Below are 26,579 nucleotides of genomic sequence, written 5' to 3'. Positions count from 1 at the left end.
TTGAGGTTTTGAAAACCTTTTCAGCTTATATTTATGATTTTGCTAACAGAAAAATTAGCATATTTTTGTATGAGTGCGTGCTTTGCTTTTTTGGATAAGACAAAAGATAGAATCATTGCTTTTTCAGATAAAGACTGTTGAAAGAATCCTTGCTTTTTTCTAATGTTTAGAGACATGCCTATTTTCCAAAATGTACTAATTTTAAATGTTGTCAAATGTACTTCACTTTCTCTAAGGAAGCTTAATTAACCATGCTGTTTAAGGTAGCATGGCCGAGTGGTCTAAGGCGCTGGATTTAGGCTCCAGTCTCTTTGGAGGCGTGGGTTCAAATCCCACTGCTGCCAACATATTGAGGTTTTGAAAACCTTTTCAGCTTATATTTATGATTTTGCTAACAGAAAAATTAGCATATTTTTGTATGAGTGCGTGCTTTGCTTTTTTGGAAAAGACAAAAGATAGAATCATTGCTTTTTCCTTTTTGTTTAGAGACTATCCATTTTCCACAATGCACAAGTTTAAAATGTAGTCAGATACACTAAACTTACTCTCAGGAAGCTCTTTTAATGATGCATTAGGTAGCATGGCCGAGCGGTCTAAGGCACTGGATTAAGGCTCCAGTCTCTTCGGAGGCGTGGGTTCAAATCCCACTGCTGCCAGTATTATGAGGTTTTGAGAACCCTTTGATCTAATTCTGAGTATTTTGTATTTCCATGAGTGTGTGCATTTCTGTTTTGGAAAAGACAGTTGAAAGAATCATTGATTGTTCCTATTGTTTAGAGACTTACCTAAATTTTAACAGACTTGTGGTTTCAAATGCCACTAGTATGAGTTCTTTTAAACCTTTTTCTTATTCTTATAATTATGCTAACATGCAAAATTAGCATATGCTTTAAACCCACTGCTGCCAGTATTATGAGATCTTGAAATGTTTTTGTACTTATTCTTATGATTTTGCTAACATGCAAATTAGCATGTGATTTAATCTTCTTTTGTATTTGCATGATTTTGCAGTTTTCAGTTCAGATAAAGACTGTTGATAGAATCCTTGCTTTTTTCTAATGTTTAGAGACATGCCCATTCAAATCCCACTGCTGCCATTATTATGAGGTTTTGAGAACCCTTTGATCTAATTCTTATGATTCTGTACTTTCATGAGTGTGTTAATTTCTGTTTAGGAAAAGACAGTTGAAAGAATCATTGATTTTTCCTATTGTTAAGAGACTTACCCATATTCCAACAGACTTGTGAGTTCAAATCCCACTGCTGCCACTAGTATGAGTTCTTTTAAACCTTTTTATCTCATTCTTATAATTATGCTAACATGCAAAATTAGCTTATGCTTTAATCTCACTGCTGCCAGTATTATGAGATCTTGAAATGTTTTTGTACTTATTCTTATGATTTTGCTAGCATGCAAATTAGCATGTGATATAATCTTCTTTTGTATTTGTATGATTTAGCAGTTTTCAGTTAAGATAAAGACCGTTGATAGAATCTTTGTTTTTGCCTAATGTTTAGAGACATGCCCATTTTCCAAAATGTACTAATTTTAAATGTTGTCAAATGTACTTCACTTTCTCTAAGGAAGCTTAATTAACCATGCTGTTTAAGGTAGCTTGGCCGAGTGGTCTAAGGCGCTGGATTTAGGCTCCAGTCTCTTTGAAGGCGTGGGTTCAAAACCCACTGCTGCCAACATACTGAGGTTTTGAAAACCTTTTCAGCTTATATTTATGATTTTGCTAACAGAAAAATTAGCAGATTTTTGTATGAGTGCGTGCTTTGCTTTTTTAGAAAAGACAAAAGATAGAATCATTGCTTTTTCCTTTTTGTTTAGAGACTATCCATTTTCCACAATGCACAAGTTTAAAATGTAGTCAGATACACTAAACTTACTCTAAGGAAGCTCTTTTAATGATGCATTAGGTAGCATGGCCGAGCGGTCTAAGGTGCTGGATTAAGGCTCCAGTCTCTTCGGAGGCGTGGGTTCAAATCCCACTGCTGCCAGTATTATGAGGTTTTGAGAACCCTTTGATCTAATTCTGAGGATTTTGTATTTCCATGAGTGTGTGCATTTCTGTTTTGGAAAAGACAGTTTTAGACTTTAGTTTAGAGACTTACCTAAATTTTTTACAGACTTGTGGGTTCAAATGCCACTAGTATGAGTTCTTTTAAACCTTTTTATCTTATTCTTATAATTATGCTAACATGCAAAATTAGCATATGTTTTAAACCCACTGCTGCTAGTATTATGAGGTTTTGAGAACCCTTTGATCTAATTCTGAGTATTTTGTATTTCCATGAGTGTGTGCATTTCTGTTTTGGAAAAGACAGTTGAAAGAATCATTGATTGTTCCTATTGTTTAGAGACTTACCTAAATTTTAACAGACTTGTGGGTTCAAATGCCACTAGTATGAGTTCTTTTAAACCTTTTTATCTTATTCTTATAATTATGCTAACATGCAAAATTAGCATATGCTTTAAACCCACTGCTGCCAGTATTATGAGATCTTGAAATGTTTTTGTACTTATTCTTATGATTTTGCTAGCATGCAAATTAGCATGTGATTTAATCTTCTTTTGTATTTGCATGATTTTGCAGTTTTCAGTTAAGATGAAGACTGTTGATAGAATCCTTGCTTTTTTCTAATGTTTAGAGACATGCCCATTCAAATCCCACTGCTGCCATTATTATGAGGTTTTGAGAACCCTTTGATCTAATTCTTATGATTTTGTACTTTCATGAGTGTGTTAATTTCTGTTTAGGAAAAGACAGTTGAAAGAATCATTGATTTTTCCTATTGTTAAGAGACTTACCCATATTCCAACAGACTTGTGAGTTCAAATCCCACTGCTGCCACTAGTATGAGTTCTTTTAAACCTTTTTATCTCATTCTTATAATTATGCTAACATGCAAAATTAGCTTATGCTTTAATCTCACTGCTGCCAGTATTATGAGATCTTGAAATGTTTTTGTACTTATTCTTATGATTTTGCTAGCATGCAAATTAGCATGTGATATAATCTTCTTTTGTATTTGTATGATTTAGCAGTTTTCAGTTAAGATAAAGACAGTTGATAGAATCTTTGTTTTTGCCTAATGTTTAGAGACATGCCTCTTTTCCAAAATGTACTAATTTTAAATGTTGTCAAATGTACTTCACTTTCTCTAAGGAAGCTTAATTAACCATGCTGTTTAAGGTAGCTTGGCCGAGTGGTCTAAGGCGCTGGATTTAGGCTCCAGTCTCTTTGAAGGCGTGGGTTCAAAACCCACTGCTGCCAACATACTGAGGTTTTGAAAACCTTTTCAGCTTATATTTATGATTTTGCTAACAGAAAAATTAGCATATTTTTGTATGAGTGCGTGCTTTGCTTTTTTGGAAAAGACAAAAGATAGAATCATTGCTTTTTCCTTTTTGTTTAGAGACTATCCATTTTCCACAATGCACAAGTTTAAAATGTAGTCAGATACACTAAACTTACTCTCAGGAAGCTCTTTTAATGATGCATTAGGTAGCATGGCCGAGCGGTCTAAGGCGCTGGATTAAGGCTCCAGTCTCTTCGGAGGCGTGGGTTCAAATCCCACTGCTGCCAGTATTATGAGGTTTTGAGAACCCTTTGATCTAATTCTGAGTATTTTGTATTTCCATGAGTGTGTGCATTTCTGTTTTGGAAAAGACAGTTGAAAGAATCATTGTTTGTTCCTATTGTTTAGAGACTTACCTAAATTTTAACAGACTTGTGGGTTCAAATGCCACTAGTATGAGTTCTTTTAAACCTTTTTATCTTATTCTTATAATTATGCTAACATGCAAAATTAGCATATGCTTTAAACCCACTGCTGCCAGTATTATGAGATCTTGAAATGTTTTTGTACTTCTTCTTATGATTTTGCTAGCATGCAAATTAGCATGTGATTTAATCTTCTTTTGTATTTGCATGATTTTGCAGTTTTCAGTTAAGATGAAGACTGTTGATAGAATCCTTGCTTTTTTCTAATGTTTAGAGACATGCCCATTCAAATCCCACTGCTGCCATTATTATGAGGTTTTGAGAACCCTTTGATCTAATTCTTATGATTTTGTTCTTTCATGAGTGTGTTAATTTCTGTTTAGGAAAAGACAGTTGAAAGAATCATTGATTTTTCCTATTGTTAAGAGACTTACCCATATTCCAACAGACTTGTGAGTTCAAATCCCACTGCTGCCACTAGTATGAGTTCTTTTAAACCTTTTTATCTCATTCTTATAATTATGCTAACATGCAAAATTAGCTTATGCTTTAATCTCACTGCTGCCAGTATTATGAGATCTTGAAATGTTTTTGTACTTATTCTTATGATTTTGCTAGCATGCAAATTAGCATGTGATATAATCTTCTTTTGTATTTGTATGATTTAGCAGTTTTCAGTTAAGATAAAGACCGTTGATAGAATCTTTGTTTTTGCCTAATGTTTAGAGACATGCCCATTTTCCAAAATGTACTAATTTTAAATGTTGTCAAATGTACTTCACTTTCTCTAAGGAAGCTTAATTAACCATGCTGTTTAAGGTAGCTTGGCCGAGTGGTCTAAGGCGCTGGATTTAGGCTCCAGTCTCTTTGAAGGCGTGGGTTCAAAACCCACTGCTGCCAACATACTGAGGTTTTGAAAACCTTTTCAGCTTATATTTATGATTTTGCTAACAGAAAAATTAGCATATTTTTGTATGAGTGCGTGCTTTGCTTTTTTGGAAAAGACAAAAGATAGAATCATTGCTTTTTCCTTTTTGTTTAGAGAACTATCCATTTTCCACAATGCACAAGTTTAAAATGTAGTCAGATACACTCAACTGACTCTAAGGAAGCTATTTTAATGATGCATTAGGTAGCATGGCCGAGCGGTCTAAGGCGCTGGATTAAGGCTCCAGTCTCTTCGGAGGCGTGGGTTCAAATCCCACTGCTGCCAGTATTATGAGGTTTTGAGAACCCTTTGATCTAATTCTGAGTATTTTGTATTTCCATGAGTGTGTGCATTTCTGTTTTGGAAAAGACAGTTTTAGACTTTAGTTTAGAGACTTACCTAAATTTTAACAGACTTGTGGGTTCAAATGCCACTAGTTTGAGTTCTTTTAAACCTTTTTATCTTATTCTTATAATTATGCTAACATGCAAAATTAGCATATGCTTTAAACCCACTGCTGCCAGTATTATGAGATCTTGAAATGTTTTTGTACTTATTCTTATGATTTTGCTAACATGCAAATTAGCATGTGATTTAATCTTCTTTTGTATTTGCATGATTATCCAGTTTTCAGTTCAGATAAAGACTGTTGACAGAATCCTTGCTTTTTTCTAATGTTTAGAGACATGCCCATTCAAATCCCACTGCTGCCATTATTATGAGGTTTTGAGAACCCTTTGATCTAATTCTTATGATTTTGTATTTTCATGAGTGTGTTAATTTCTGTTTAGGAAGAGACAGTTGAAAGAATCTTTGATTTTTCCTATTGTTAAGAGACTTACCCATATTCCAACAGACTTGTGAGTTCAAATCCCACTGCTGCCACTAGTATGAGTTCTTTTAAACCTTTTTATCTCATTCTTATAATTATGCTAACATGCAAAATTAGCTTATGCTTTAATCTCACTGCTGCCAGTATTATGAGATCTTGAAATGTTTTTGTACTTATTCTTATGATTTTGCTAGCATGCAAATTAGCATGTGATATAATCTTCTTTTGTATTTGTATGATTTAGCAGTTTTCAGTTAAGATAAAGACAGTTGATAGAATCATTGTTTTTGCCTAATGTTTAGAGACATGCCCATTTTCCAAAATGTACTAATTTTAAATGTTGTCAAATGTACTTCACTTTCTCTAAGGAAGCTTAATTGATCATGCTGTTTAAGGTAGCATGGCCGAGTGGTCTAAGGCGCTGGATTTAGGCTCCAGTCTCTTTGGAGGTGTGGGTTCAAATCCCACTGCTGCCAACATACTGAGGTTTTGAAAACCTTTTCAGCTTATATTTATGATTTTGCTAACAGAAAAATTAGCATATTTTTGTATGAGTGCGTGCTTTGCTTTTTTGGAAAAGACAAAAGATAGAATCATTGCTTTTTCCTTTTTGTTTAGAGAACTATCCATTTTCCACAATGCACAAGTTTAAAATGTAGTCAGGTACACTAAACTTACTCTAAGGAAGCTCTTTTAATGATGCATTAGGTAGCATGGCCGAGCGGTCTAAGGCGCTGGATTAAGGCTCCAGTCTCTTCGGAGGCGTGGGTTCAAATCCCACTGCTGCCAGTATTATGAGGTTTTGAGAACCCTTTGATCTAATTCTGAGTATTTTGTATTTCCATGAGTGTGTGCATTTCTGTTTTGGAAAAGACAGTTTTAGGGTACGTTCACACAGGACTTTTTTGCTGCTTTTTTTGCTGCTTTTTTTATGCTAATTTTCAGCTGCTTTTTACAGTACCAGTAAAGCCTATGAGATTTCAGAAATCTCATGCACACACGTTGGTTTTTTGTTTGATCAGTTTTTTCTGCTTTGCTGCTTTTTTTGGACATAGGGCATGTCACTTCTTTCAGCGTTTTTGCTGCGTTTTTGCAGCGTTTTTTCACCCATTGACTTGAATGGGTGATGAAAAAAATGCTGCAAAAACGCTGAAAAAACGCATGTAGCATTATTTGCTGCGTTTTTTGTGCAGAAAATCATGGCCAGCAGGAAGGGATCTCACAGCCAAGAGCTTAGGGGTGTGGTTAGTGAGGTGTGAAGAGCCATTGTGAGCCATTGTGAGGTGTGAAGAGCCATTGTGAGGCGTCCTGTTTGTGATCTATTGTGAGGGAGTTCCTGGTAGTGAGGTGTGAAGAGCCATTGTGAGCCATTGTGAGGTGTGAAGAGCCATTGTGAGGTGTCCTGATTGTGATCTATTGTGAGGGAGTTCCTGGTAGTGAGGTGTGAAGAGCCATTGTGAGCCATTGTGAGGTGTGAAGAGCCATTGTGAGGTGTCCTGATTGTGATCTATTGTGAGGGAGTTCCTGGTAGTAAGGTGTGAAGAGCCATTGTGAGGTGTCCTAGCAGCTGAAAATTGGCATAAAAAAGCAGCAAAAATCTGCAGCAAAAATCTGCAGCAAAAAAGTCCTGTGTGAACAAACCCAAAAAACGCACTAAAAACACACAAAAAAAACGCACCTAAATTAGCATAAAAAAAAGCAGCAATAAAAAGCAGCAAAAAAGTCCTGTGTGAACGTACCCTTAGACTTTAGTTTAGAGACTTACCTAAATTTTAACAGACTTGTGGGTTCAAATGCCACTAGTATGAGTTCTTTTAAACCTTTTTATCTTATTCTTATAATTATGCTAACATGCAAAATTAGCATATGCTTTAAACCCACTGCTGCCAGTATTATGAGTTCTTGAAATGTTTTTGTACTTATTCTTATGATTTTGCTAACATGCAAATTAGCATGTGATTTAATCTTCTTTTGTATTTGCATGATTTTCCAGTTTTCAGTTCAGATAAAGACTGTTGAAAGAATCCTTGCTTTTTTCTAATGTTTAGAGACATGCCCATTCAAATCCCACTGCTGCCATTATTATGAGGTTTTGAGAACCCTTTGATCTAATTCTTATGATTTTGTATTTTCATGAGTGTGTTAATTTCTGTTTAGGAAGAGACAGTTGAAAGAATCTTTGATTTTTCCTATTGTTAAGAGACTTACCCATATTCCAACAGACTTGTGAGTTCAAATCCCACTGCTGCCACTAGTATGAGTTCTTTTAAACCTTTTTATCTCATTCTTATAATTATGCTAACATGCAAAATTAGCTTATGCTTTAATCTCACTGCTGCCAGTATTATGAGATCTTGAAATGTTTTTGTACTTATTCTTATGATTTTGCTAGCATGCAAATTAGCATGTGATATAATCTTCTTTTGTATTTGTATGATTTAGCAGTTTTCAGTTAAGATAAAGACAGTTGATAGAATCTTTGTTTTTGCCTAATGTTTAGAGACATGCCCATTTTCCAAAATGTACTAATTTTAAATGTTGTCAAATGTACTTCACTTTCTCTAAGGAAGCTTAATTGATCATGCTGTTTAAGGTAGCATGGCCGAGTGGTCTAAGGCGCTGGATTTAGGCTCCAGTCTCTTTGGAGGTGTGGGTTCAAATCCCACTGCTGCCAACATACTGAGGTTTTGAAAACCTTTTCAGCTTATATTTATGATTTTGCTAACAGAAAAATTAGCATATTTTTGTATGAGTGCGTGCTTTGCTTTTTTGGAAAAGACAAAAGATAGAATCATTGCTTTTTCCTTTTTGTTTAGAGAACTATCCATTTTCCACAATGCACAAGTTTAAAATGTAGTCAGATACACTAAACTTACTCTAAGGAAGCTCTTTTAATGATGCATTAGGTAGCATGGCCGAGCGGTCTAAGGCGCTGGATTAAGGCTCCAGTCTCTTTGGAGGCGTGGGTTCAAATCCCACTGCTGCCAGTATTATGAGGTTTTGAGAACCCTTTGATCTAATTCTGAGTATTTTGTATTTCCATGAGTGTGTGCATTTCTGTTTTGGAAAAGACAGTTGAAAGAATCATTGATTGTTCCTATTGTTTAGAGACTTACCTAAATTTTAACAGACTTGTGGGTTCAAATGCCACTAGTATGAGTTCTTTTAAACCTTTTTATCTTATTCTTATAATTATGCTAACATGCAAAATTAGCATATGCTTTAAACCCACTGCTGCCAGTATTATGAGATCTTGAAATGTTTTTGTACTTATTCTTATGATTTTGCTAGCATGCAAATTAGCATGTGATTTAATCTTCTTTTGTATTTGCATGATTTTGCAGTTTTCAGTTAAGATGAAGACTGTTGATAGAATCCTTTCTTTTTTCTAATGTTTAGAGACATGCCCATTCAAATCCCACTGCTGCCATTATTATGAGGTTTTGAGAACCCTTTGATCTAATTCTTATGATTTTGTACTTTCATGAGTGTGTTAATTTCTGTTTAGGAAAAGACAGTTGAAAGAATCATTGATTTTTCCTATTGTTAAGAGACTTACCCATATTCCAACAGACTTGTGAGTTCAAATCCCACTGCTGCCACTAGTATGAGTTCTTTTAAACCTTTTTATCTCATTCTTATAATTATGCTAACATGCAAAATTAGCTTATGCTTTAATCTCACTGCTGCCAGTATTATGAGATCTTGAAATGTTTTTGTACTTATTCTTATGATTTTGCTAGCATGCAAATTAGCATGTGATATAATCTTCTTTTGTATTTGTATGATTTAGCAGTTTTCAGTTAAGATAAAGACCGTTGATAGAATCTTTGTTTTTGCCTAATGTTTAGAGACATGCCCATTTTCCAAAATGTACTAATTTTAAATGTTGTCAAATGTACTTCACTTTCTCTAAGGAAGCTTAATTGATCATGCTGTTTAAGGTAGCATGGCCGAGTGGTCTAAGGCGCTGGATTTAGGCTCCAGTCTCTTTGGAGGTGTGGGTTCAAATCACACTGCTGCCAACATACTGAGGTTTTGAAAACCTTTTCAGCTTATATTTATGATTTTGCTAACAGAAAAATTAGCATATTTTTGTATGAGTGCGTGCTTTGCTTTTTTTGGAAAAGACAAAAGATAGAATCATTGCTTTTTCCTTTTTGTTTAGAGACCTATCCATTTTCCACAATGCACAAGTTTAAAATGTAGTCAGATACACTAAACTTACTCTAAGGAAGCTCTTTTAATGAAGCAGTAGGTAGCATGGCCGAGCGGTCTAAGGCGCTGGATTAAGGCTCCAGTCTCTTCGGAGGTGTGGGTTCAAATCCCACTGCTGCCAGTATTATGAGGTTTTGAGAACCCTTTGATCTAATTCTGAGTATTTTGTATTTCCATGAGTGTGTGCATTTCTGTTTTGGAAAAGACAGTTGAAAGAATCATTGATTGTTCCTATTGTTTAGAGACTTACCTAAATTTTAACAGACTTGTGGGTTCAAATGCCACTAGTATGAGTTCTTTTAAACCTTTTTATCTTATTCTTATAATTATGCTAACATGCAAAATTAGCATATGCTTTAAACCCACTGCTGCCAGTATTATGAGTTCTTGAAATGTTTTTGTACTTATTCTTATGATTTTGCTAACATGCAAATTAGCATGTGATTTAATCTTCTTTTGTATTTGCATGATTTTCCAGTTTTCAGTTCAGATAAAGACTGTTGAAAGAATCCTTGCTTTTTTCTAATGTTTAGAGACATGCCCATTCAAATCCCACTGCTGCCATTATTATGAGGTTTTGAGAACCCTTTGATCTAATTCTTATGATTTTGTATTTTCATGAGTGTGTTAATTTCTGTTTAGGAAAAGACAGTTGAAAGAATCATTGATTTTTCCTATTGTTAAGAGACTTACCCATATTCCAACAGACTTGTGAGTTCAAATCCCACTGCTGCCACTAGTATGAGTTCTTTTAAACCTTTTTATCTCATTCTTATAATTATGCTAACATGCAAAATTAGCATATGCTTTAATCTCACTGCTGCCAGTATTATGAGATCTTGAAATGTTTTTGTACTTATTCTTATGATTTTGCTAGCATGCAAATTAGCATGTGATATAATCTTCTTTTGTATTTGTATGATTTAGCAGTTTTCAGTTAAGATAAAGACCGTTGATAAAATCTTTGTTTTTGCCTAATGTTTAGAGACATGCCCATTTTCCAAAATGTACTAATTTTAAATGTTGTCAAATGTACTTCACTTTCTCTAAGGAAGCTTAATTAACCATGCTGTTTAAGGTAGCATGGCCGAGTGGTCTAAGGCGCTGGATTTAGGCTCCAGTCTCTTTGGAGGCGTGGGTTCAAATCCCACTGCTGCCAACATATTGAGGTTTTGAAAACCCTTTCAGCTTATATTTATGATTTTGCTAATAGAAAAATTAGCATATTTTTGTATGAGCGCGTGCTTTGCTTTTTTGGAAAAGACAAAAGATAGAATCATTGCTTTTTCCTTTTTGTTTAGAGACCTATCCATTTTCCACAATGCACAAGTTTAAAATGTAGTCAGATACACTAAACTTACTCTAAGGAAGCTCTTTTAATGATGCATTAGGTCGCATGGCCGAGCGGTCTAAGGCGCTGGATTAAGGCTCCAGTCTCTTCGGAGGCGTGGGTTCAAATCTCACTGCTGCCAGTATTATGAGGTTTTGAGAACCCTTTGATCTAATTCTGAGGATTTTGTATTTCCATGAGTGTGTGCATTTCTGTTTTGGAAAAGACAGTTTTAGACTTTAGTTTAGAGACTTACCTAAATTTTAACAGACTTGTGGGTTCAAATGCCACTAGTTTGAGTTCTTTTAAACCTTTTTATCTTATTCTTATAATTATGCTAACATGCAAAATTAGCATATGCTTTAAACCCACTGCTGCCAGTATTATGAGATCTTGAAATGTTTTTGTACTTATTCTTATGATTTTGCTAACATGCAAATTAGCATGTGATTTAATCTTCTTTTGTATTTGCATGATTATCCAGTTTTCAGTTCAGATAAAGACTGTTGACAGAATCCTTGCTTTTTTCTAATGTTTAGAGACATGCCCATTCAAATCCCACTGCTGCCATTATTATGAGGTTTTGAGAACCCTTTGATCTAATTCTTATGATTTTGTATTTTCATGAGTGTGTTAATTTCTGTTTAGGAAGAGACAGTTGAAAGAATCTTTGATTTTTCCTATTGTTAAGAGACTTACCCATATTCCAACAGACTTGTGAGTTCAAATCCCACTGCTGCCACTAGTATGAGTTCTTTTAAACCTTTTTATCTCATTCTTATAATTATGCTAACATGCAAAATTAGCTTATGCTTTAATCTCACTGCTGCCAGTATTATGAGATCTTGAAATGTTTTTGTACTTATTCTTATGATTTTGCTAGCATGCAAATTAGCATGTGATATAATCTTCTTTTGTATTTGTATGATTTAGCAGTTTTCAGTTAAGATAAAGACAGTTGATAGAATCTTTGTTTTTGCCTAATGTTTAGAGACATGCCCATTTTCCAAAATGTACTAATTTTAAATGTTGTCAAATGTACTTCACTTTCTCTAAGGAAGCTTAATTGATCATGCTGTTTAAGGTAGCATGGCCGAGTGGTCTAAGGCGCTGGATTTAGGCTCCAGTCTCTTTGGAGGTGTGGGTTCAAATCCCACTGCTGCCAACATACTGAGGTTTTGAAAACCTTTTCAGCTTATATTTATGATTTTGCTAACAGAAAAATTAGCATATTTTTGTATGAGTGCGTGCTTTGCTTTTTTGGAAAAGACAAAAGATAGAATCATTGCTTTTTCCTTTTTGTTTAGAGAACTATCCATTTTCCACAATGCACAAGTTTAAAATGTAGTCAGGTACACTAAACTTACTCTAAGGAAGCTCTTTTAATGATGCATTAGGTAGCATGGCCGAGCGGTCTAAGGCGCTGGATTAAGGCTCCAGTCTCTTCGGAGGCGTGGGTTCAAATCCCACTGCTGCCAGTATTATGAGGTTTTGAGAACCCTTTGATCTAATTCTGAGTATTTTGTATTTCCATGAGTGTGTGCATTTCTGTTTTGGAAAAGACAGTTGAAAGAATCATTGATTGTTCCTATTGTTTAGAGACTTACCTAAATTTTAACAGACTTGTGGGTTCAAATGCCACTAGTATGAGTTCTTTTAAACCTTTTTATCTTATTCTTATAATTATGCTAACATGCAAAATTAGCATATGCTTTAAACCCACTGCTGCCAGTATTATGAGATCTTGAAATGTTTTTGTACTTATTCTTATGATTTTGCTAGCATGCAAATTAGCATGTGATTTAATCTTCTTTTGTATTTGCATGATTTTGCAGTTTTCAGTTAAGATGAATACTGTTGATAGAATCCTTGCTTTTTTCTAATGTTTAGAGACATGCCCATTCAAATCCCACTGCTGCCATTATTATGAGGTTTTGAGAACCCTTTGATCTAATTCTTATGATTTTGTACTTTCATGAGTGTGTTAATTTCTGTTTAGGAAAAGACAGTTGAAAGAATCATTGATTTTTCCTATTGTTAAGAGACTTACCCATATTCCAACAGACTTGTGAGTTCAAATCCCACTGCTGCCACTAGTATGAGTTCTTTTAAACCTTTTTATCTCATTCTTATAATTATGCTAACATGCAAAATTAGCTTATGCTTTAATCTCACTGCTGCCAGTATTATGAGATCTTGAAATGTTTTTGTACTTATTCTTATGATTTTGCTAGCATGCAAATTAGCATGTGATATAATCTTCTTTTGTATTTGTATGATTTAGCAGTTTTCAGTTAAGATAAAGACAGTTGATAGAATCTTTGTTTTTGCCTAATGTTTAGAGACATGCCCATTTTCCAAAATGTACTAATTTTAAATGTTGTCAAATGTACTTCACTTTCTCTAAGGAAGCTTAATTGATCATGCTGTTTAAGGTAGCATGGCCGAGTGGTCTAAGGCGCTGGATTTAGGCTCCAGTCTCTTTGGAGGTGTGGGTTCAAATCCCACTGCTGCCAACATACTGAGGTTTTGAAAACCTTTTCAGCTTATATTTATGATTTTGCTAACAGAAAAATTAGCATATTTTTGTATGAGTGCGTGCTTTGCTTTTTTTGGAAAAGACAAAAGATAGAATCATTGCTTTTTCCTTTTTGTTTAGAGACCTATCCATTTTCCACAATGCACAAGTTTAAAATGTAGTCAGATACACTAAACTTACTCTAAGGAAGCTCTTTTAATGATGCAGTAGGTAGCATGGCCGAGCGGTGTAAGGCGCTGGATTAAGGCTCCAGTCTCTTCGGAGGCGTGGGTTCAAATCCCACTGCTGCCAGTATTATGCGGTTTTGAGAACCCTTTGATCTAATTCTGAGGATTTTGTATTTCCATGAGTGTGTGCATTTCTGTTTTGGAAAAGACAGTTTTAGGGTACGTTCACACAGGACTTTTTTGCTGCTTTTTTTTGCTGCTTTTTTTATGCTAATTTTCAGCTGCTTTTTACAGTACCAGTAAAGCCTATGAGATTTCAGAAATCTCATGCACACACGTTGGTTTTTTGTTTGATCAGTTTTTTCTGCTTTGCTGCTTTTTTTGGACATAGGGCATGTCACTTCTTTCAGCGTTTTTGCTGCGTTTTTGCAGCGTTTTTTCACCCATTGACTTGAATGGGTGATGAAAAAAATGCTGCAAAAACGCTGAAAAAACGCATGTAGCATTATTTGCTGCGTTTTTTGTGCAGAAAATCATGGCCAGCAGGAAGGGATCTCACAGCCAAGAGCTTAGGGGTGTGGTTAGTGAGGTGTGAAGAGCCATTGTGAGCCATTGTGAGGTGTGAAGAGCCATTGTGAGGCGTCCTGTTTGTGATCTATTGTGAGGGAGTTCCTGGTAGTGAGGTGTGAAGAGCCATTGTGAGCCATTGTGAGGTGTGAAGAGCCATTGTGAGGTGTCCTGATTGTGATCTATTGTGAGGGAGTTCCTGGTAGTGAGGTGTGAAGAGCCATTGTGAGCCATTGTGAGGTGTGAAGAGCCATTGTGAGGTGTCCTGATTGTGATCTATTGTGAGGGAGTTCCTGGTAGTAAGGTGTGAAGAGCCATTGTGAGGTGTCCTAGCAGCTGAAAATTGGCATAAAAAAGCAGCAAAAATCTGCAGCAAAAATCTGCAGCAAAAAAGTCCTGTGTGAACAAACCCAAAAAACGCACTAAAAACACACCAAAAAAACGCACCTAAATTAGCATAAAAAAAGCAGCAATAAAAAGCAGCAAAAAAGTCCTGTGTGAACGTACCCTTAGACTTTAGTTTAGAGACTTACCTAAATTTTAACAGACTTGTGGGTTCAAATGCCACTAGTATGAGTTCTTTTAAACCTTTTTATCTTATTCTTATAATTATGCTAATATGCAAAATTAGCATATGCTTTAAACCCACTGCTGCCAGTATTATGAGTTCTTGAAATGTTTTTGTACTTATTCTTATGATTTTGCTAACATGCAAATTAGCATGTGATTTAATCTTCTTTTGTATTTGCATGATTTTCCAGTTTTCAGTTCAGATAAAGACTGTTGAAAGAATCCTTGCTTTTTTCTAATGTTTAGAGACATGCCCATTCAAATCCCACTGCTGCCATTATTATGAGGTTTTGAGAACCCTTTGATCTAATTCTTATGATTTTGTATTTTCATGAGTGTGTTAATTTCTGTTTAGGAAGAGACAGTTGAAAGAATCTTTGATTTTTCCTATTGTTAAGAGACTTACCCATATTCCAACAGACTTGTGAGTTCAAATCCCACTGCTGCCACTAGTATGAGTTCTTTTAAACCTTTTTATCTCATTCTTATAATTATGCTAACATGCAAAATTAGCTTATGCTTTAATCTCACTGCTGCCAGTATTATGAGATCTTGAAATGTTTTTGTACTTATTCTTATGATTTTGCTAGCATGCAAATTAGCATGTGATATAATCTTCTTTTGTATTTGTATGATTTAGCAGTTTTCAGTTAAGATAAAGACAGTTGATAGAATCTTTGTTTTTGCCTAATGTTTAGAGACATGCCCATTTTCCAAAATGTACTAATTTTAAATGTTGTCAAATGTACTTCACTTTCTCTAAGGAAGCTTAATTGATCATGCTGTTTAAGGTAGCATGGCCGAGTGGTCTAAGGCGCTGGATTTAGGCTCCAGTCTCTTTGGAGGTGTGGGTTCAAATCCCACTGCTGCCAACATACTGAGGTTTTGAAAACCTTTTCAGCTTATATTTATGATTTTGCTAACAGAAAAATTAGCATATTTTTGTATGAGTGCGTGCTTTGCTTTTTTTGGAAAAGACAAAAGATAGAATCATTGCTTTTTCCTTTTTGTTTAGAGACCTATCCATTTTCCACAATGCACAAGTTTAAAATGTAGTCAGATACACTAAACTTACTCTAAGGAAGCTCTTTTAATGATGCAGTAGGTAGCATGGCCGAGCGGTGTAAGGCGCTGGATTAAGGCTCCAGTCTCTTCGGAGGCGTGGGTTCAAATCCCACTGCTGCCAGTATTATGCGGTTTTGAGAACCCTTTGATCTAATTCTGAGGATTTTGTATTTCCATGAGTGTGTGCATTTCTGTTTTGGAAAAGACAGTTTTAGGGTACGTTCACACAGGACTTTTTTGCTGCTTTTTTTGCTGCTTTTTTATGCTAATTTTCAGCTGCTTTTTACAGTACCAGTAAAGCCTATGAGATTTCAGAAATCTCATGCACACACGTTGGTTTTTTGTTTGATCAGTTTTTTCTGCTTTGCTGCTTTTTTTGGACATAGGGCATGTCACTTCTTTCAGCGTTTTTGCTGCGTTTTTGCAGCGTTTTTTCACCCATTGACTTGAATGGGTGATGAAAAAAATGCTGCAAAAACGCTGAAAAAACGCATGTAGCATTATTTGCTGCGTTTTTTGTGCAGAAAATCATGGCCAGCAGGAAGGGATCTCACAGCCAAGAGCTTAGGGGTGTGGTTAGTGAGGTGTGAAGAGCCATTGTGAGCCATTGTGAGGTGTGAAGAGCCATTGTGAGGCGTCCTGTTTGTGATCTATTGTGAGGGAGTTCCTGGTAGTGAGGTGTGAAGAGCCATTGTGAGCCATTGTGAGGTGTGAAGAGCCATTGTGAGGTGTCCTGATTGTGATCTATTGTGAGGGAGTTCCTGGTAGTGAGGTGTGAAGAGCCATTGTGAGCCATTGTGAGGTGTGAAGAGCCATTGTGAGGTGTCCTGATTGTGATCTATTGTGAGGGAGTTCCTGGTAGTAAGGTGTGAAGAGCCATTGTGAGGTGTCCTAGCAGCTGAAAATTGGCATAAAAAAGCAGCAAAAATCTGCAGCAAAAATCTGCAGCAAAAAAGTCCTGTGTGAACAAACCCAAAAAACGCACTAAAAACACACAAAAAAAACGCACCTAAATTAGCATAAAAAAAAGCAGCAATAAAAAGCAGCAAAAAAGTCCTGTGTGAACGTACCCTTAGACTTTAGTTTAGAGACTTACCTAAATTTTAACAGACTTGTGGGTTCAAATGCCACTAGTATGAGTTCTTTTAAACCTTTTTATCTTATTCTTATAATTATGCTAACATGCAAAATTAGCATATGCTTTAAACCCACTGCTGCCAGTATTATGAGTTCTTGAAATGTTTTTGTACTTATTCTTATGATTTTGCTAACATGCAAATTAGCATGTGATTTAATCTTCTTTTGTATTTGCATGATTTTCCAGTTTTCAGTTCAGATAAAGACTGTTGAAAGAATCCTTGCTTTTTTCTAATGTTTAGAGACATGCCCATTCAAATCCCACTGCTGCCATTATTATGAGGTTTTGAGAACCCTTTGATCTAATTCTTATGATTTTGTATTTTCATGAGTGTGTTAATTTCTGTTTAGGAAGAGACAGTTGAAAGAATCTTTGATTTTTCCTATTGTTAAGAGACTTACCCATATTCCAACAGACTTGTGAGTTCAAATCCCACTGCTGCCACTAGTATGAGTTCTTTTAAACCTTTTTATCTCATTCTTATAATTATGCTAACATGCAAAATTAGCTTATGCTTTAATCTCACTGCTGCCAGTATTATGAGATCTTGAAATGTTTTTGTACTTATTCTTATGATTTTGCTAGCATGCAAATTAGCATGTGATATAATCTTCTTTTGTATTTGTATGATTTAGCAGTTTTCAGTTAAGATAAAGACAGTTGATAGAATCTTTGTTTTTGCCTAATGTTTAGAGACATGCCCATTTTCCAAAATGTACTAATTTTAAATGTTGTCAAATGTACTTCACTTTCTCTAAGGAAGCTTAATTGATCATGCTGTTTAAGGTAGCATGGCCGAGTGGTCTAAGGCGCTGGATTTAGGCTCCAGTCTCTTTGGAGGTGTGGGTTCAAATCCCACTGCTGCCAACATACTGAGGTTTTGAAAACCTTTTCAGCTTATATTTATGATTTTGCTAACAGAAAAATTAGCATATTTTTGTATGAGTGCGTGCTTTGCTTTTTTGGAAAAGACAAAAGATAGAATCATTGCTTTTTCCTTTTTGTTTAGAGAACTATCCATTTTCCACAATGCACAAGTTTAAAATGTAGTCAGATACACTAAACTTACTCTAAGGAAGCTCTTTTAATGATGCATTAGGTAGCATGGCCGAGCGGTCTAAGGCGCTGGATTAAGGCTCCAGTCTCTTCGGAGGCGTGGGTTCAAATCCCACTGCTGCCAGTATTATGAGGTTTTGAGAACCCTTTGATCTAATTCTGAGTATTTTGTATTTCCATGAGTGTGTGCATTTCTGTTTTGGAAAAGACAGTTGAAAGAATCATTGATTGTTCCTATTGTTTAGAGACTTACCTAAATTTTAACAGACTTGTGGGTTCAAATGCCACTAGTATGAGTTCTTTTAAACCTTTTTATCTTATTCTTATAATTATGCTAACATGCAAAATTAGCATATGCTTTAAACCCACTGCTGCCAGTATTATGAGATCTTGAAATGTTTTTGTACTTATTCTTATGATTTTGCTAGCATGCAAATTAGCATGTGATTTAATCTTCTTTTGTATTTGCATGATTTTGCAGTTTTCAGTTAAGATGAAGACTGTTGATAGAATCCTTTCTTTTTTCTAATGTTTAGAGACATGCCCATTCAAATCCCACTGCTGCCATTATTATGAGGTTTTGAGAACCCTTTGATCTAATTCTTATGATTTTGTACTTTCATGAGTGTGTTAATTTCTGTTTAGGAAAAGACAGTTGAAAGAATCATTGATTTTTCCTATTGTTAAGAGACTTACCCATATTCCAACAGACTTGTGAGTTCAAATCCCACTGCTGCCACTAGTATGAGTTCTTTTAAACCTTTTTATCTCATTCTTATAATTATGCTAACATGCAAAATTAGCTTATGCTTTAATCTCACTGCTGCCAGTATTATGAGATCTTGAAATGTTTTTGTACTTATTCTTATGATTTTGCTAGCATGCAAATTAGCATGTGATATAATCTTCTTTTGTATTTGTATGATTTAGCAGTTTTCAGTTAAGATAAAGACAGTTGATAGAATCTTTGTTTTTGCCTAATGTTTAGAGACATGCCCATTTTCCAAAATGTACTAATTTTAAATGTTGTCAAATGTACTTCACTTTCTCTAAGGAAGCTTAATTGATCATGCTGTTTAAGGTAGCATGGCCGAGTGGTCTAAGGCGCTGGATTTAGGCTCCAGTCTCATTGGAGGTGTGGGTTCAAATCCCACTGCTGCCAACATACTGAGGTTTTGAAAACCTTTTCAGCTTATATTTATGATTTTGCTAACAGAAAAATTAGCATATTTTTGTATGAGTGCGTGCTTTGCTTTTTTTGGAAAAGACAAAAGATAGAATCATTGCTTTTTCCTTTTTGTTTAGAGACCTATCCATTTTCCACAATGCACAAGTTTAAAATGTAGTCAGATACACTAAACTTACTCTAAGGAAGCTCTTTTAATGATGCAGTAGGTAGCATGGCCGAGCGGTGTAAGGCACTGGATTAAGGCTCCAGTCTCTTCGGAGGCGTGGGTTCAAATCCCACTGCTGCCAGTATTATGCGGTTTTGAGAACCCTTTGATCTAATTCTGAGGATTTTGTATTTCCATGAGTGTGTGCATTTCTGTTTTGGAAAAGACAGTTTTAGGGTACGTTCACACAGGACTTTTTTGCTGCTTTTTTTTTGCTGCTTTTTTATGCTAATTTTCAGCTGCTTTTTACAGTACCAGTAAAGCCTATGAGATTTCAGAAATCTCATGCACACACGTTGGTTTTTTGTTTGATCAGTTTTTTCTGCTTTGCTGCTTTTTTTGGACATAGGGCATGTCACTTCTTTCAGCGTTTTTGCTGCGTTTTTGCAGCGTTTTTTCACCCATTGACTTGAATGGGTGATGAAAAAAATGCTGCAAAAACGCTGAAAAAACGCATGTAGCATTATTTGCTGCGTTTTTTGTGCAGAAAATCATGGCCAGCAGGAAGGGATCTCACAGCCAAGAGCTTAGGGGTGTGGTTAGTGAGGTGTGAAGAGCCATTGTGAGGCGTCCTGTTTGTGATCTATTGTGAGGGAGTTCCTGGTAGTGAGGTGTGAAGAGCCATTGTGAGCCATTGTGAGGTGTGAAGAGCCATTGTGAGGTGTCCTGATTGTGATCTATTGTGAGGGAGTTCCTGGTAGTGAGGTGTGAAGAGCCATTGTGAGCCATTGTGAGGTGTGAAGAGCCACTGTGAGGTGTCCTGATTGTGATCTATTGTGAGGGAGTTCCTGGTAGTAAGGTGTGAAGAGCCATTGTGAGGTGTCCTAGCAGCTGAAAATTGGCATAAAAAAGCAGCAAAAATCTGCAGCAAAAATCTGCAGCAAAAAAGTCCTGTGTGAACAAACCCAAAAAACGCACCAAAAACGCACCAAAAAAACGCACCTAAATTAGCAAAAAAAAGCAGCAAAAAAGTCCTGTGTGAACATACCCTTAGACTTTAGTTTAGAGACTTACCTAAATTTTAACAGACTTGTGGGTTCAAATGCCACTAGTATGAGTTCTTTTAAACCTTTTTATCTTATTCTTATAATTATGCTAACATGCAAAATTAGCATATGCTTTAAACCCACTGCTGCCAGTATTATGAGTTCTTGAAATGTTTTTGTACTTATTCTTATGATTTTGCTAACATGCAAATTAGCATGTGATTTAATCTTCTTTTGTATTTGCATGATTTTCCAGTTTTCAGTTCAGATAATGACTGTTGAAAGAATCCTTGCTTTTTTCTAATGTTTAGAGACATGCCCATTCAAATCCCACTGCTGCCATTATTATGAGGTTTTGAGAACCCTTTGATCTAATTCTTATGATTTTGTATTTTCATGAGTGTGTTAATTTCTGTTTAGGAAAAGACAGTTGAAAGAATCATTGATTTTTCCTATTGTTAAGAGACTTACCCATATTCCAACAGACTTGTGAGTTCAAATCCCACTGCTGCCACTAGTATGAGTTCTTTTAAACCTTTTTATCTCATTCTTATAATTATGCTAACATGCAAAATTAGCTTATGCTTTAATCTCACTGCTGCCAGTATTATGAGATCTTGAAATGTTTTTGTACTTATTCTTATGATTTTGCTAGCATGCAAATTAGCATGTGATATAATCTTCTTTTGTATTTGTATGATTTAGCAGTTTTCAGTTAAGATAAAGACAGTTGATAGAATCTTTGTTTTTGCCTAATGTTTAGAGACATGCCCATTTTCCAAAATGTACTAATTTTAAATGTTGTCAAATGTACTTCACTTTCTCTAAGGAAGCTTAATTGATCATGCTGTTTAAGGTAGCATGGCCGAGTGGTCTAAGGCGCTGGATTTAGGCTCCAGTCTCTTTGGAGGTGTGGGTTCAAATCCCACTGCTGCCAACATACTGAGGTTTTGAAAACCTTTTCAGCTTATATTTATGATTTTGCTAACAGAAAAATTAGCATATTTTTGTATGAGTGCGTGCTTTGCTTTTTTGGAAAAGACAAAAGATAGAATCATTGCTTTTTCCTTTTTGTTTAGAGAACTATCCATTTTCCACAATGCACAAGTTTAAAATGTAGTCAGATACACTAAACTTACTCTAAGGAAGCTCTTTTAATGATGCATTAGGTAGCATGGCCGAGCGGTCTAAGGCGCTGGATTAAGGCTCCAGTCTCTTCGGAGGCGTGGGTTCAAATCCCACTGCTGCCAGTATTATGAGGTTTTGAGAACCCTTTGATCTAATTCTGAGTATTTTGTATTTCCATGAGTGTGTGCATTTCTGTTTTGGAAAAGACAGTTGAAAGAATCATTGATTGTTCCTATTGTTTAGAGACTTACCTAAATTTTAACAGACTTGTGGGTTCAAATGCCACTAGTATGAGTTCTTTTAAACCTTTTTATCTTATTCTTATAATTATGCTAACATGCAAAATTAGCATATGCTTTAAACCCACTGCTGCCAGTATTATGAGATCTTGAAATGTTTTTGTACTTATTCTTATGATTTTGCTAGCATGCAAATTAGCATGTGATTTAATCTTCTTTTGTATTTGCATGATTTTGCAGTTTTCAGTTAAGATGAAGACTGTTGATAGAATCCTTTCTTTTTTCTAATGTTTAGAGACATGCCCATTCAAATCCCACTGCTGCCATTATTATGAGGTTTTGAGAACCCTTTGATCTAATTCTTATGATTTTGTACTTTCATGAGTGTGTTAATTTCTGTTTAGGAAAAGACAGTTGAAAGAATCATTGATTTTTCCTATTGTTAAGAGACTTACCCATATTCCAACAGACTTGTGAGTTCAAATCCCACTGCTGCCACTAGTATGAGTTCTTTTAAACCTTTTTATCTCATTCTTATAATTATGCTAACATGCAAAATTAGCTTATGCTTTAATCTCACTGCTGCCAGTATTATGAGATCTTGAAATGTTTTTGTACTTATTCTTATGATTTTGCTAGCATGCAAATTAGCATGTGATATAATCTTCTTTTGTATTTGTATGATTTAGCAGTTTTCAGTTAAGATAAAGACAGTTGATAGAATCTTTGTTTTTGCCTAATGTTTAGAGACATGCCCATTTTCCAAAATGTACTAATTTTAAATGTTGTCAAATGTACTTCACTTTCTCTAAGGAAGCTTAATTGATCATGCTGTTTAAGGTAGCATGGCCGAGTGGTCTAAGGCGCTGGATTTAGGCTCCAGTCTCATTGGAGGTGTGGGTTCAAATCCCACTGCTGCCAACATACTGAGGTTTTGAAAACCTTTTCAGCTTATATTTATGATTTTGCTAACAGAAAAATTAGCATATTTTTGTATGAGTGCGTGCTTTGCTTTTTTTGGAAAAGACAAAAGATAGAATCATTGCTTTTTCCTTTTTGTTTAGAGACCTATCCATTTTCCACAATGCACAAGTTTAAAATGTAGTCAGATACACTAAACTTACTCTAAGGAAGCTCTTTTAATGATGCAGTAGGTAGCATGGCCGAGCGGTGTAAGGCACTGGATTAAGGCTCCAGTCTCTTCGGAGGCGTGGGTTCAAATCCCACTGCTGCCAGTATTATGCGGTTTTGAGAACCCTTTGATCTAATTCTGAGGATTTTGTATTTCCATGAGTGTGTGCATTTCTGTTTTGGAAAAGACAGTTTTAGGGTACGTTCACACAGGACTTTTTTGCTGCTTTTTTTTTGCTGCTTTTTTATGCTAATTTTCAGCTGCTTTTTACAGTACCAGTAAAGCCTATGAGATTTCAGAAATCTCATGCACACACGTTGGTTTTTTGTTTGATCAGTTTTTTCTGCTTTGCTGCTTTTTTTGGACATAGGGCATGTCACTTCTTTCAGCGTTTTTGCTGCGTTTTTGCAGCGTTTTTTCACCCATTGACTTGAATGGGTGATGAAAAAAATGCTGCAAAAACGCTGAAAAAACGCATGTAGCATTATTTGCTGCGTTTTTTGTGCAGAAAATCATGGCCAGCAGGAAGGGATCTCACAGCCAAGAGCTTAGGGGTGTGGTTAGTGAGGTGTGAAGAGCCATTGTGAGGCGTCCTGTTTGTGATCTATTGTGAGGGAGTTCCTGGTAGTGAGGTGTGAAGAGCCATTGTGAGCCATTGTGAGGTGTGAAGAGCCATTGTGAGGTGTCCTGATTGTGATCTATTGTGAGGGAGTTCCTGGTAGTGAGGTGTGAAGAGCCATTGTGAGCCATTGTGAGGTGTGAAGAGCCACTGTGAGGTGTCCTGATTGTGATCTATTGTGAGGGAGTTCCTGGTAGTAAGGTGTGAAGAGCCATTGTGAGGTGTCCTAGCAGCTGAAAATTGGCATAAAAAAGCAGCAAAAATCTGCAGCAAAAATCTGCAGCAAAAAAGTCCTGTGTGAACAAACCCAAAAAACGCACCAAAAACGCACCAAAAAAACGCACCTAAATTAGCAAAAAAAAGCAGCAAAAAAGTCCTGTGTGAACATACCCTTAGACTTTAGTTTAGAGACTTACCTAAATTTTAACAGACTTGTGGGTTCAAATGCCACTAGTATGAGTTCTTTTAAACCTTTTTATCTTATTCTTATAATTATGCTAACATGCAAAATTAGCATATGCTTTAAACCCACTGCTGCCAGTATTATGAGTTCTTGAAATGTTTTTGTACTTATTCTTATGATTTTGCTAACATGCAAATTAGCATGTGATTTAATCTTCTTTTGTATTTGCATGATTTTCCAGTTTTCAGTTCAGATAATGACTGTTGAAAGAATCCTTGCTTTTTTCTAATGTTTAGAGACATGCCCATTCAAATCCCACTGCTGCCATTATTATGAGGTTTTGAGAACCCTTTGATCTAATTCTTATGATTTTGTATTTTCATGAGTGTGTTAATTTCTGTTTAGGAAAAGACAGTTGAAAGAATCATTGATTTTTCCTATTGTTAAGAGACTTACCCATATTCCAACAGACTTGTGAGTTCAAATCCCACTGCTGCCACTAGTATGAGTTCTTTTAAACCTTTTTATCTCATTCTTATAATTATGCTAACATGCAAAATTAGCATATGCTTTAATCTCACTGCTGCCAGTATTATGAGATCTTGAAATGTTTTTGTACTTATTCTTATGATTTTGCTAGCATGCAAATTAGCATGTGATATAATCTTCTTTTGTATTTGTATGATTTAGCAGTTTTCAGTTAAGATAAAGACCGTTGATAAAATCTTTGTTTTTGCCTAATGTTTAGAGACCTGCCCATTTTCCAAAATGTACTAATTTTAAATGTTGTCAAATGTACTTCACTTTCTCTAAGGAAGCTTAATTAACCATGCTGTTTAAGGTAGCATGGCCGAGTGGTCTAAGGCGCTGGATTTAGGCTCCAGTCTCTTTGGAGGCGTGGGTTCAAATCCCACTGCTGCCAACATATTGAGGTTTTGAAAACCCTTTCAGCTTATATTTATGATTTTGCTAATAGAAAAATTAGCATATTTTTGTATGAGCGCGTGCTTTGCTTTTTTGGAAAAGACAAAAGATAGAATCATTGCTTTTTCCTTTTTGTTTAGAGACCTATCCATTTTCCACAATGCACAAGTTTAAAATGTAGTCAGATACACTAAACTTACTCTCAGGAAGCTCTTTTAATGATGCATTAGGTCGCATGGCCGAGCGGTCTAAGGCGCTGGATTAAGGCTCCAGTCTCTTCGGAGGCGTGGGTTCAAATCCCACTGCTGCCAGTATTATGAGGTTTTGAGAACCCTTTGATCTAATTCTGAGGATTTTGTATTTCCATGAGTGTGTGCATTTCTGTTTTGGAAAAGACAGTTTTAGACTTTAGTTTAGAGACTTACCTAAATTTTAACAGACTTGTGGGTTCAAATGCCACTAGTATGAGTTCTTTTAAACCTTTTTATCTTATTCTTATAATTATGCTAACATGCAAAATTAGCATATGCTTTAAACCCACTGCTGCCAGTATTATGAGATCTTGAAATGTTTTTGTACTTATTCTTATGATTTTGCTAACATGCAAATTAGCATGTGATTTAATCTTCTTTTGTATTTGCATGATTTTCCAGTTTTCAGTTCAGATAAAGACTGTTGAAAGAATCCTTGCTTTTTTCTAATGTTTAGAGACATGCCCATTCAAATCCCACTGCTGCCATTATTATGAGGTTTTGAGAACCCTTTGATCTAATTCTTATGATTTTGTATTTTCATGAGTGTGTTAATTTCTGTTTAGGAATAGACAGTTGAAAGAATCTTTGATTTTTCCTATTGTTAAGAGACTTACCCATATTCCAACAGACTTGTGAGTTCAAATCCCACTGCTGCCACTAGTATGAGTTCTTTTAAACCTTTTTATCTCATTCTTATAATTATGCTAACATGCAAAATTAGCATATGCTTTAATCTCACTGCTGCCAGTATAATGAGATCTTGAAATGTTTTTGTACTTATTCTTATGATTTTGCTTGCATGCAAATTAGCATGTGATATAATCTTCTTTTGTATTTGTATGATTTAGCAGTTTTCAGTTAAGATAAAGACCGTTGATAGAATCTTTATTTTTGCCTAATGTTTAGAGACATGCCCATTTTCCAAAATGTACTAATTTTAAATGTTGTCAAATGTACTTCACTTTCTCTAAGGAAGCTTAATTAACCATGCTGTTTAAGGTAGCATGGCCGAGTGGTCTAAGGTGCTGGATTTAGGCTTCAGTCTCTTTGGAGGCGTGGGTTCAAATCCCACTGCTGCCAACATATTGAGGTTTTGAAAACTTTTTCAGCTTAGATTTATGATTTTGCTAATAGAAAAATTAGCATATTTTTGTATGAGTGCGTGCTTTGCTTTTTTGGAAAAGACAAAAGATAGAATCATTGCTTTTTCCTTTTTGTTTAGAGACCTATCCATTTTCCACAATGCACAAGTTTAAAATGTAGTCAGATACACTAAACTTACTCTAAGGAAGCTCTTTTAATGATGCATTAGGTAGCATGGCCGAGCGGTCTAAGGCGCTGGATTAAGGCTCCAGTCTC

The 26,579-nt window shown here is 35.5% G+C and overlaps 19 non-coding genes across 19 annotated transcripts; all 19 read left to right on the top strand.

Annotated features, from left to right (window-relative positions):
* The first annotated feature begins 262 nt into the window (after positions 1–262).
* TRNAL-UAG (transfer RNA leucine (anticodon UAG)) lies at positions 263–344 on the top strand. The gene has a single exon. It is a non-coding gene; the product is annotated as a tRNA-Leu (tRNA).
* A 3,167-nt stretch (positions 345–3,511) lies between these two features.
* On the top strand, positions 3,512–3,593 carry TRNAL-AAG (transfer RNA leucine (anticodon AAG)). The gene has a single exon. It is a non-coding gene; the product is annotated as a tRNA-Leu (tRNA).
* Positions 3,594–4,862: 1,269 nt separating this feature from the next.
* TRNAL-AAG (transfer RNA leucine (anticodon AAG)) lies at positions 4,863–4,944 on the top strand. The gene has a single exon. It is a non-coding gene; the product is annotated as a tRNA-Leu (tRNA).
* A 941-nt stretch (positions 4,945–5,885) lies between these two features.
* On the top strand, positions 5,886–5,967 carry TRNAL-UAG (transfer RNA leucine (anticodon UAG)). The gene has a single exon. It is a non-coding gene; the product is annotated as a tRNA-Leu (tRNA).
* Positions 5,968–6,198: 231 nt separating this feature from the next.
* On the top strand, positions 6,199–6,280 carry TRNAL-AAG (transfer RNA leucine (anticodon AAG)). Its single transcript has one exon. It is a non-coding gene; the product is annotated as a tRNA-Leu (tRNA).
* Positions 6,281–8,083: 1,803 nt separating this feature from the next.
* TRNAL-UAG (transfer RNA leucine (anticodon UAG)) lies at positions 8,084–8,165 on the top strand. Its single transcript has one exon. It is a non-coding gene; the product is annotated as a tRNA-Leu (tRNA).
* A 231-nt stretch (positions 8,166–8,396) lies between these two features.
* On the top strand, positions 8,397–8,478 carry TRNAL-AAG (transfer RNA leucine (anticodon AAG)). Its single transcript has one exon. It is a non-coding gene; the product is annotated as a tRNA-Leu (tRNA).
* A 2,308-nt stretch (positions 8,479–10,786) lies between these two features.
* On the top strand, positions 10,787–10,868 carry TRNAL-UAG (transfer RNA leucine (anticodon UAG)). Its single transcript has one exon. It is a non-coding gene; the product is annotated as a tRNA-Leu (tRNA).
* Positions 10,869–12,122: 1,254 nt separating this feature from the next.
* TRNAL-UAG (transfer RNA leucine (anticodon UAG)) lies at positions 12,123–12,204 on the top strand. The gene has a single exon. It is a non-coding gene; the product is annotated as a tRNA-Leu (tRNA).
* A 231-nt stretch (positions 12,205–12,435) lies between these two features.
* TRNAL-AAG (transfer RNA leucine (anticodon AAG)) lies at positions 12,436–12,517 on the top strand. The gene has a single exon. It is a non-coding gene; the product is annotated as a tRNA-Leu (tRNA).
* Positions 12,518–13,473: 956 nt separating this feature from the next.
* On the top strand, positions 13,474–13,555 carry TRNAL-UAG (transfer RNA leucine (anticodon UAG)). Its single transcript has one exon. It is a non-coding gene; the product is annotated as a tRNA-Leu (tRNA).
* Positions 13,556–13,787: 232 nt separating this feature from the next.
* TRNAL-AAG (transfer RNA leucine (anticodon AAG)) lies at positions 13,788–13,869 on the top strand. The gene has a single exon. It is a non-coding gene; the product is annotated as a tRNA-Leu (tRNA).
* Positions 13,870–15,672: 1,803 nt separating this feature from the next.
* TRNAL-UAG (transfer RNA leucine (anticodon UAG)) lies at positions 15,673–15,754 on the top strand. Its single transcript has one exon. It is a non-coding gene; the product is annotated as a tRNA-Leu (tRNA).
* Positions 15,755–15,986: 232 nt separating this feature from the next.
* Positions 15,987–16,068, top strand: TRNAL-AAG (transfer RNA leucine (anticodon AAG)). Its single transcript has one exon. It is a non-coding gene; the product is annotated as a tRNA-Leu (tRNA).
* Positions 16,069–17,870: 1,802 nt separating this feature from the next.
* On the top strand, positions 17,871–17,952 carry TRNAL-UAG (transfer RNA leucine (anticodon UAG)). Its single transcript has one exon. It is a non-coding gene; the product is annotated as a tRNA-Leu (tRNA).
* Positions 17,953–18,183: 231 nt separating this feature from the next.
* Positions 18,184–18,265, top strand: TRNAL-AAG (transfer RNA leucine (anticodon AAG)). The gene has a single exon. It is a non-coding gene; the product is annotated as a tRNA-Leu (tRNA).
* A 3,111-nt stretch (positions 18,266–21,376) lies between these two features.
* Positions 21,377–21,458, top strand: TRNAL-UAG (transfer RNA leucine (anticodon UAG)). The gene has a single exon. It is a non-coding gene; the product is annotated as a tRNA-Leu (tRNA).
* Positions 21,459–21,689: 231 nt separating this feature from the next.
* Positions 21,690–21,771, top strand: TRNAL-AAG (transfer RNA leucine (anticodon AAG)). The gene has a single exon. It is a non-coding gene; the product is annotated as a tRNA-Leu (tRNA).
* A 3,111-nt stretch (positions 21,772–24,882) lies between these two features.
* Positions 24,883–24,964, top strand: TRNAL-UAG (transfer RNA leucine (anticodon UAG)). The gene has a single exon. It is a non-coding gene; the product is annotated as a tRNA-Leu (tRNA).
* The last annotated feature ends 1,615 nt before the right edge of the window (positions 24,965–26,579 follow it).

Source organism: Ranitomeya variabilis, chromosome 5 (assembly GCF_051348905.1).
Source record: "Ranitomeya variabilis isolate aRanVar5 chromosome 5, aRanVar5.hap1, whole genome shotgun sequence".
In the NCBI taxonomy this organism is placed as follows: Eukaryota; Metazoa; Chordata; class Amphibia; order Anura; family Dendrobatidae; genus Ranitomeya; species Ranitomeya variabilis.
Note: the sequence above shows the minus strand (reverse complement) of the source record. Positions and strands in the feature narration are given on the sequence as shown.